Genomic DNA, 8,811 nt, shown 5'->3' with positions numbered 1-8,811 from the left:
ATTGGGTACTAAGAAAGGTATTTCAGATACACAAGAGCTCAATGCTGGTAAGTTGGGTCCATATAGGAAGGTCCCTACCAGATTAGTAAAGTCGTTCCTACCAATTGACCCGACACGATGGAAGTATGGTACCACGTAGCTGGAATGCCACCCACGTTAAAAGATACTTCTTCTAGCTAAGTAATTTGTGATGTTTCATTTTATTTTTGTTCAGAGGTAATAAACGACAAAGTTGTCATCAAATGTCGTTGATGTTCAACGACATTATTTCACTGTGTGTTATTTTTTCGGGATGTTTTATTTATCATTGTTCAAATAACGTCACAACGTTCTAATGACGCAACGGATGACTATTTAATTTTCCTAGTTCAATAACAACAGATCATGGATGACACCATCAACGATCTCTTTCTTTTCCAAAAAGTCCATTATGACCATTCCCACAAATACATTATGTGTTGTCAATCATAGTATTCTACGAACCTGCCCTGATCATTGCAAGTAAGTATGTGTATTTTTCGTATGACTAAATTCATCACTTTTGCAATAGCAAAAGTCTAAACATCTGCGACAAATTGCCCCGAGTCTCGGCACCGTCCCGCCTTTTGGCTGAGCTCGGGTCTCAATCTTTACCTTGACTGTTGTGGGCTTGGGCTAAGCTTCATACTTCAACCTTACCATTCGTTCTTCGTGTCTTGCTAGTCATAGATTAGGTTTAGTTGTAACTCAAGCCTTTGCGTTGCTGCAGAGGGCTTTGGCTGGGCTCTATGCTCCAACCTTTCCCTCTGCTTTTTTTTTTTTGTTATTTTTGCGCTTATTGACGCGTTCTGGTCCCTTTTTTGTTAAAGGACTATTAACGTCATCTAATTGTGTTGTGCACGGATAAGAGAAAATGTTAGTGCGAATAATTCATAATAATAACTTTAAGAGTTCTTTTATTTCATACTTGGGCTCTACTGGCCTTTCTTACAAATCATATTGCTAATGACAATATTCAAACGAAGTACTTTTTCAGGACATCTGCATTAAAGTTGTTTTTCAGTGGTTCTCCTTCAATTCAAGTATAGGCGTCGGCGATTAATCTGTTTTTTGACTTTTTACAAGCAAGGAAGAGAGAGAAACTAGTTCAGTTTGAGTATTTATCAGGAGTCGTTGCATTGCTAGTAGGCAGAAAATAAGTAGTGCGTTAGCTTCTCTGTTCATTTTCAAACAACCCTTGTTTGTGCTCTGATTATATGTGGTATTCGCCAATATTTTGGTCATCTGACCATGGAACATCACGTTGGCTCTGAAGCAGCTGCATGGTACTGGCATTTTGTAGATGTGGTTTGGTTATTCTTAATTGTCTATATCTATTGGTGGGGAGGTATATGAAGGAACGAATCAGTGGATTGAAGAATTAAAGCTCGAAGACAATGAGAATCGAATCGGGCTTTTCCAAAGAATTATTGCAGCTTTCACACTCCCTTTGATTATCTTATACAAAAAAAGTCTCTTCCACTTTCCTACCCAGTCTCTCTGTATTCTGGCACATAAATTGTAATACCCCGAATTTTTAAAGATTATTTTATTATTTATTAAGATTTAATATTATTTTCGCTTAAAATTATTTTATGATAATGATATTTTATTTGATAATTATGTTTATTAGAATAATGATTTCATTTAGTTTTGATTTATTTAACCAGTTTAAAACAAATCATTTACTTGTTTTATTATTCATCATTTCATTATTTCTAATTAATTAAACTCTTTAAATTTGGTTGTGGGTATCCTTGTAGTATTGTACATATTCTCCATCTACTTCAGCAATCCAAAGCCCGAATACCAGGTCCATAGTCCATATGCCTTCTAGTCAAAAAGAAAAAGGAAAAAAACAAAAAAAAAAAAAAGGAAAGAAGATGAAGACTATTTCTTCATCTCCCTCCCTCCTCTCACGTCTGAAATTCAGCAGCAAAAGAAGCCAATATTGTCAGTGCAAATTGAATTTTAGTCCACAAATATAAGATTTAGGGACAAATTTTCAAAGGCTAAACACCATAGTCCTCACACCTCACTTCCACCATTAATGGAGCTTGACCAAGCTCAAGATTTCTGACCAAACCTCTCTATAAAAACTGAACTTTACTCACCAAATTGCTCAAGCAAACAAGTTAAACTGCAACGGTCTGCTTCAATCTTTCTCTTCTCCCTTAATTTCTGATTTTCATTTTGGAAAATAAAATTTTGAATCCATCATTAACAACCTCCTCTGCTCCTTCGAACCACCACAACACCGGAAACCACCACTCGAAAAAAACACCCGACCACCTGTATCGCGGCCAACCACCGCGACAAACGCAACCGCCAGCCCAACCCCCCTCAATTCGTGCAGCCCCTACTGTCGCCCAGCCACCCTCGAACCCAGCCCTTTTCACAGCACCTGCTTCGTTCCTCCGGCCACAGTAGCCACCACCGATTTCCTTCACCCTCCCCTGCTCCATCTCCTCTGTCGCCTCTCTTGTTTTCTCCCTCCTCTTCTTTTGTTCTTCCTTTGTTACGTTCTCTCAGTTTGAGAAAACTGATCCTTTAAAATTTCCTTTTCCTTTTTGTTTAATTAGTTTCATTTAGTTTACTTTTATTCTTAAAACAAAATCAATGACTTTCCTAAACTAGCTTACATTAATTAAGTTAGTATGTTTTAGTTTTAACTTAGGGCGTGTTCGGCGTTAGCTTTTCAACTAGCTTTTAGTGTTTTGACCAAGTCAAAACACTAATTAAGTGTTTGGTATTGTAGAGGTGGGAGTAGTGTTTGGAGTTTGAAGTAGTGAATAGATAGCTTTTGATAAACGTTACAATTAATAGCGTTCAAAAGCAAAAGTAGCGTTCTTCAATTTTTTTAACTTTTTTTTCCCAAAAAAAGTACAAGAAATCCTTGAAATTCTCATCTTCTTCCTCGAGTTCGATGACAATGGAGGAAATTCTTGATTTTTCTTGCAAATCACCTCTTGGGGTTGGCTGAGGTGAGAGAAAACACGAGCGAAAAAGAACTCATCCATTGATGCCATTTTTGTTGTCGGGTTTTGCCGGCGTCGTTGACGACGGCGGAGTTGCTGGTTGTGATGGTGGTTCCAGTAGTGTGTCATCCATTGATGGATTAGAGGAGAGAGGCGGAGTGGTGGGCTTCAACGGTGGTGGTTTTTATTTTCTTCAACACTTGAAACCAATCAAACCCATAAAATTTAAGGCTAGAAATTACAAGAAAAAGAGTGTTGGAAGCTTCACTTCTAATTAAAAAGGGTAATTTGTGGAGCTATGATGAAGATGAAATAAATTGATTTGGTAATTTTGAGGGTTTTGTTGGCTTCCTTATATGAAACTCAGAAGGGATTAGTTAGAAAGTTGGCAGAGTCAATGAATTTCAATTGTCTTATGCGAGATTGTTCAAATATTTGTGGATTTTTCTCCTAAACTAATTGAATTAATAGAGAATCTATTGTTCTCCATTAAAGTGTATAATCTGCCATGTAGCATGAGTATTCTTTCTATTGTTCATCCCTGATTTGGAGCTCTTGGAACGTGCCACATCAATGAGATGTTGCAATTTGCATGCATAAGTTAGATAAATCAGTATTGTAAGAAGAATATTATACCTTCACATTTTAATGGTTATAAAAAATAACTAAAGGTGTTGTAATAATTGCCTTAGAGTTGATATATTTTGTTAGTAGTAAAAAATTATTTAGATAGGAATAGATAGGTAAATTATTTGGTAGAAATAAATAGTCATGTTATTGTTGATTAAATAATATATTATTTTTATCTCATACAATCTCGACAGCTACTTTTACCAAACACTTATATGTTAAACAACTACTTAAATAGTTAAAAGCTGACAGCTACTAGTAGACAGCTAACAGCTACTCCGACAGCTAACAGCTACTACAACAGCTACTTTTGCCGAACAGGCTTTTAATCCTTTATAACTTGAAGATGTTTCTTATATTTCTAAAATAAAATAAAGAGTATAATAAGTTAGTTTTCTGTATTTAAAATAATTAATTAAGTAATTTTTGTGAGTACTTAAAATAATTTACTTTGATCTATAAACTCCCTTAGAATCATTAAGAATTTCTTTAAGTTATTTGAGTTATTTAAATCCTATATTTTATATACATAAAAAAAGGTTATTTAGGAACTAACTTAGATATCGCTAACATTTATTGTAGACTCCGATTTCGTAGACGAGGAATATCAAGAGTGATAATCCGTTCGGTGAACTTAACTTTTGGGCACGCGTCACGAGGTAATCTCTGATGCCCATCTAAACATAGATCCCGTTAGTGTAAAACGATTTGATTACGTGATTATTATGTGCTTATAAATTTTATAAGTATGGACAATAATTATGGATTATCGACCTAATGCGAATTATGAATACGAACGACAAAATGAACAACGATCACTACTACAAAAAAGGGCAAACATAACACCCCTAAATTAACTCTTATTTAAGCAACCATTATGTAAAGTCTAAATTTAACGTTTTAACTGTAGAACTGTTATCTTAGGTTGTATTGATAATATATTATTTAACACTTATCTTAATATGTGTTATCTTTGCTATGAAAATATTATGCGTGATGCTTTAATTTTTTTTATGAGAATATAAAAACTGTTATCTTTACTTTGTTATTAATAAATAATAAATCTGTCAAAATAATCAAATAAAAAAAAACTTTCATGGCTAAAAACTAGGAGCACTAAGTACGTAATCTTGCATTTTGGCTCTAAAACCGTTTTCAAGTTCTAAGTTGTACGCATAAACCCTTCTTCTTCCTTAACGATTCTTGAATTACTTGGAATTTCAGGCAGACAAAATTCCACCGGGAAAACGAGCATCGTCACTTACAACTCGTCCCTCCTTCCGATTTTTCTAGAGTTGTTCTTTCTACTTCTTTATTCCTCAAATTAAGGTTCCAATTACTAAACCCCCGCTTTTTCAATTCTCAATTTTCTACTTTATTTTCTTTGATCGCGATTTTGTATTTCGATTTTGATCTCGATTTCAGATGCATTATAGAATTTAGATATATCAATTATCATCGCATAATTAGGGTTTTTTTTCTTCTTTAATTTGCCGAATTTCGGTTTGATTCTGAATAAATTACAGAGTTTCTGTTGAGTTAGATGGGGACTGCGGAGGGATTGGTGATGCAGTTTGGAGTGACGAAGCCGATTTCCATGGCGGGACCTGCTGCTGCCAATTTGAAGAAAACTGGTGAACTGGAGAAGGTTTTTTTTTTTTTTTGATTCTTGATCATCTTTTTCAAGTTGCACTTTATACTTCTTGATTTTGATCATCATCAGGCTTGAAACTGAAAGACAAAAACCTTTTATTGGTCATAAGTATTTTGCTTGCAGAATTCTCAAGGTGAAGCCTTTTTTGCTGGGAGTTTTTTTTAATTAGTTTTAATTTAGTTACTTAGTTTTTTGAAGAACTGCAAAATGGTTCTATCTATTAATATTTGATTGATTGACCTTTCATTTGGCTTATAGTGCATCTTGATTTTGTTATATGTTGACGTTGCCTTGTATTTATGCAGCTGGGAGAAAAGTTCTCTAAACCAGGCGTACGCGATGATGATCCATTCTATGCAAATACAAAAAGCATGTTGATCACCCTTGACCTTCAGAGAAAATAAAAAAGACCCAGATTTTGATCTGATTTGAACCAACAAAACATTTTCTGAAATTAAGATTAACTTGGGTCATTGCATTTTTATTCATAATTCAAAGTTCAACGGTAGCAAACTGTGAGAAGATCAGCTCTAATGAAAAACATCAAAGGCAAAGGCGTATTCTCGGCTCCTGGTGATTACATCTACTTCAAATCCCAAGTTCCTCTTCACCAAATTCCTGTAAGTTTTATTACAAATTTTGCTTCTTTTAATATTACCCTATTCTCATTATTGATTCATTTACTTTCAAATTGTTCAATTTCCAAATTTTTGTTATTTTAGGCTCAGTTCTTGCTGACCATGTTGCTCTGATTTATATAATGGTAATTATCTTGATGATTCTTTTAATTATGGGCATTTGGAATTAGTATTCTTGGGAAAATTTAGTAATATGGTGTTCATTTGGAGAAGGGTAGTTGACTGATTGAAATTTGAATTTAAACTTTGTGGTGGGTGAATTTTCTATGTACATTTGAAGTCTTGGTGAGAATTAGAATTGTATCGTTGATGATCGGGCCGGATATCGATCTTGTTCTTGTTATAGGGACAACTAGTTCTAGTGGATTTGTCTTGGAATCTTGACAAATTTACTTGTAGTAGTGCCTAGCTTTTTGTTGCTTTTGAAGTTCTGTATGGTATCACACTCAGCTCCATCCGGAAATAGTAGTCATGTATACTTTGAAAAATGCATGCTAAATGACCGTACATTGCCTTTGCTAACTGATAGGCAAGTATCATAGCTCATCCTTCTAATCTCTCAATTCAAATTTTGTTTGGCAGTTGTTTGTAGACATTAGATATCCTTTTATGTAGAAAGTAGGTTATCTTTGGACTAATAAGTACGCAATCTGTAGTACTTGGGACACTCTATCACATCAAGTTCTCCGTTGGAGACCCTATATCCTGACATAGGAGTGAAAACACTAAAACTTTACTAAAATTGCTATAGTAGACTGGGAAATGTACCCGTACCCCACACTAGTACTAAGGCTTTGAGTAATGTAGATAACATTGTGGGAAAACTTCAAAATATTGGGTTTTGTTATGTGCTTTTGTTAGTGCATCTCTGTATCTCTGAGGACTGCCTGAGGTGGTCATTCAGAACTCCGCAATCTTTAAAACTCTAATAACATATCTTTCATGTACAATTATGAGATGTTCGTTGGTATGAGATTAAGGTTAGTTGAAATCAAGGGTGAGTGTGAGCTGGAAAAAGGTAGGGGAAATAGGATAGTGAAGCAGGGAGATAATGGGTGAAGCAGGTGTTCCTCTGGTGCCCCTCTAGTGCCTGGTTATCATGGTAATTATATGTGATGTCTTCGCATATTCTCCTTTTCCTGCACTCTTTGAGGTGATCTGTTTTCATCCGCTTCCTTATTTAAAATAGACCTTTGGCTATGAATGCGAATGTGATATTCATTTATTTATATTCTCGTGTTTTACGAAAAGAAGAATTTTCTCCAGTAAAAAACACAAATGGGGCTAATTTTGACACACCTGATAGTGTGGGGCTGCTTGTTCTTCGCTTTCATGCTCGATGGGTGATTGCTGCTGGTGGTTTCCTAACCCATTCTGTGCCTTTATATTCTACTGGTAAGTGTACCTATATTTATTTCTTTAAAAAATCAAAAATTTCCTCGAAAGTGATGCTAGAGGAGAAAAGCTCCTCATTTCATTGGTTTGAAAACTACCTCTCCCAATATCATCCACGTACACGTAGCATTCAAAGTGGTCTGTGTTCTTTCTTGGGTAAGTGTAGAGTCGCTAATTTAAAGCTACCGATATTTCAAAAGCGAGATATACGTTCCTGCCAGCACTTATATGTATGAGTAACGATAGGTTTTTGGAGGACTGACATATCAAAGCACAAATCTAACAAGCAGGTAGCTTTTTCTTACCTAGGAGGTGAAAGAATACATATATCAATGTAAATAGAGGTACAATGGAAATAAAGAAATATGTTTATACCTTGTTTAATACTGGAGAATTTTCATAGCTGCTTAGATATCTTGTTCTATTGCTAGGATCAACAATGTCGGGCCAGTTCAAAAAATTGGGGTAAATCTGTTCAGGCAAGGTCCTCAATGGTCTAGACAAAAAAAATGTAGCACTTGACTGGCCCAACATATAAGTTTGTCACCGAGAAAGCAAAAGATTGTCATTCTGGTTATGTCAGGAATGCGATACCCAAACTTCTTTTTTCGCTTAAGAGGCATAAGTCTGAATGTATCATCATTATAATGTACGAACAAATGCGATATACTACATACTTGCATTTGTTTCCTTTTGACTTGTGCATGAGTAATTATAAAGTTTAATTACTTTCAAGTTTTTATATATGAATATATTTTGTGATTACCTTTATTATAGTACTATCAAGGCATTGGTCAAACCTATTCTCAGGAGAAAATTGATGAACCCAGGGAGTTGTGGATTACATACGTTGGAGATCAACACGAAGCACAAATGGTGAATGAGTTCTAACTTTCCGCCTAATTTTTTTTTTTTTTTACCTTAATCCACTTTTGGACATACATTATATTTTTGGATTTGGATAATGATATCATGTGGATTTGGCTATAGGCTAGATTTGATCTTATTTACGATTTAGATTAATATTGATATGTATATATAGTAGTTTTTTTTAGATGTTTAGAATTATGAATATTAGTTCCATTATTTTATGATATAAAGAATTTTGGAAGTTTGGAATATCATATTTAATTTATTGGTTGTAAGATTTTATGGGTTGAGGATTAATTATACAACAGATTTAGGTATTGTACTGTCATGTAAAAAAAAAAGGAATTGTATTATACGACATTATTGTGCTGCGTGTTGCACGCCTACTGCCAATATATGCATGAAATGATAATTTGATTATTTTTTTAAAAAAACATCGTAGATAACATTTATATATTATATATGTTATATATATTATAGGAAAACATAACAGTTATTCAAAATAAGTGTTAAATTTTCCTTCTTTTAGTTTGTCATATAAATAGCAAAGATAACACTTATTTACAAAATGTGTTATCTAGTACCATAACATGTATTATAAATGACTGTTATGTTTTCTCTGGCAAAC

The 8,811-nt window shown here is 34.3% G+C and overlaps 1 long non-coding RNA gene across 3 annotated transcripts; it reads left to right on the top strand.

Moving 5' to 3' along the window:
* Positions 1-4,727: 4,727 nt before the first annotated feature.
* Positions 4,728-8,437, top strand: LOC104883573 (uncharacterized). Of its 3 annotated transcripts, XR_008969400.1 has the most exons (5): positions 4,728-4,746; positions 4,851-4,955; positions 5,153-5,274; positions 5,586-5,900; positions 8,091-8,437. It is a non-coding gene; the product is annotated as an uncharacterized LOC104883573 (long non-coding RNA). The 3 variants fall into 3 exon arrangements; XR_007274437.2 differs by lacking the exon at positions 4,728-4,746 and having other exon boundaries at positions 4,756-4,955; XR_007274436.2 differs by lacking the exon at positions 4,728-4,746 and having other exon boundaries at positions 4,775-4,955; positions 5,153-5,413.
* The last annotated feature ends 374 nt before the right edge of the window (positions 8,438-8,811 follow it).

The sequence above is a fragment of the Beta vulgaris genome, chromosome 5 (assembly GCF_026745355.1).
Source record: "Beta vulgaris subsp. vulgaris cultivar EL10 chromosome 5, EL10.2, whole genome shotgun sequence".
Classification (NCBI taxonomy): Eukaryota; Viridiplantae; Streptophyta; class Magnoliopsida; order Caryophyllales; family Amaranthaceae; genus Beta; species Beta vulgaris.
The sequence above is the reverse complement of the archived record's forward strand: the minus strand, read 5'-3'. Positions and strand labels throughout refer to the sequence as shown.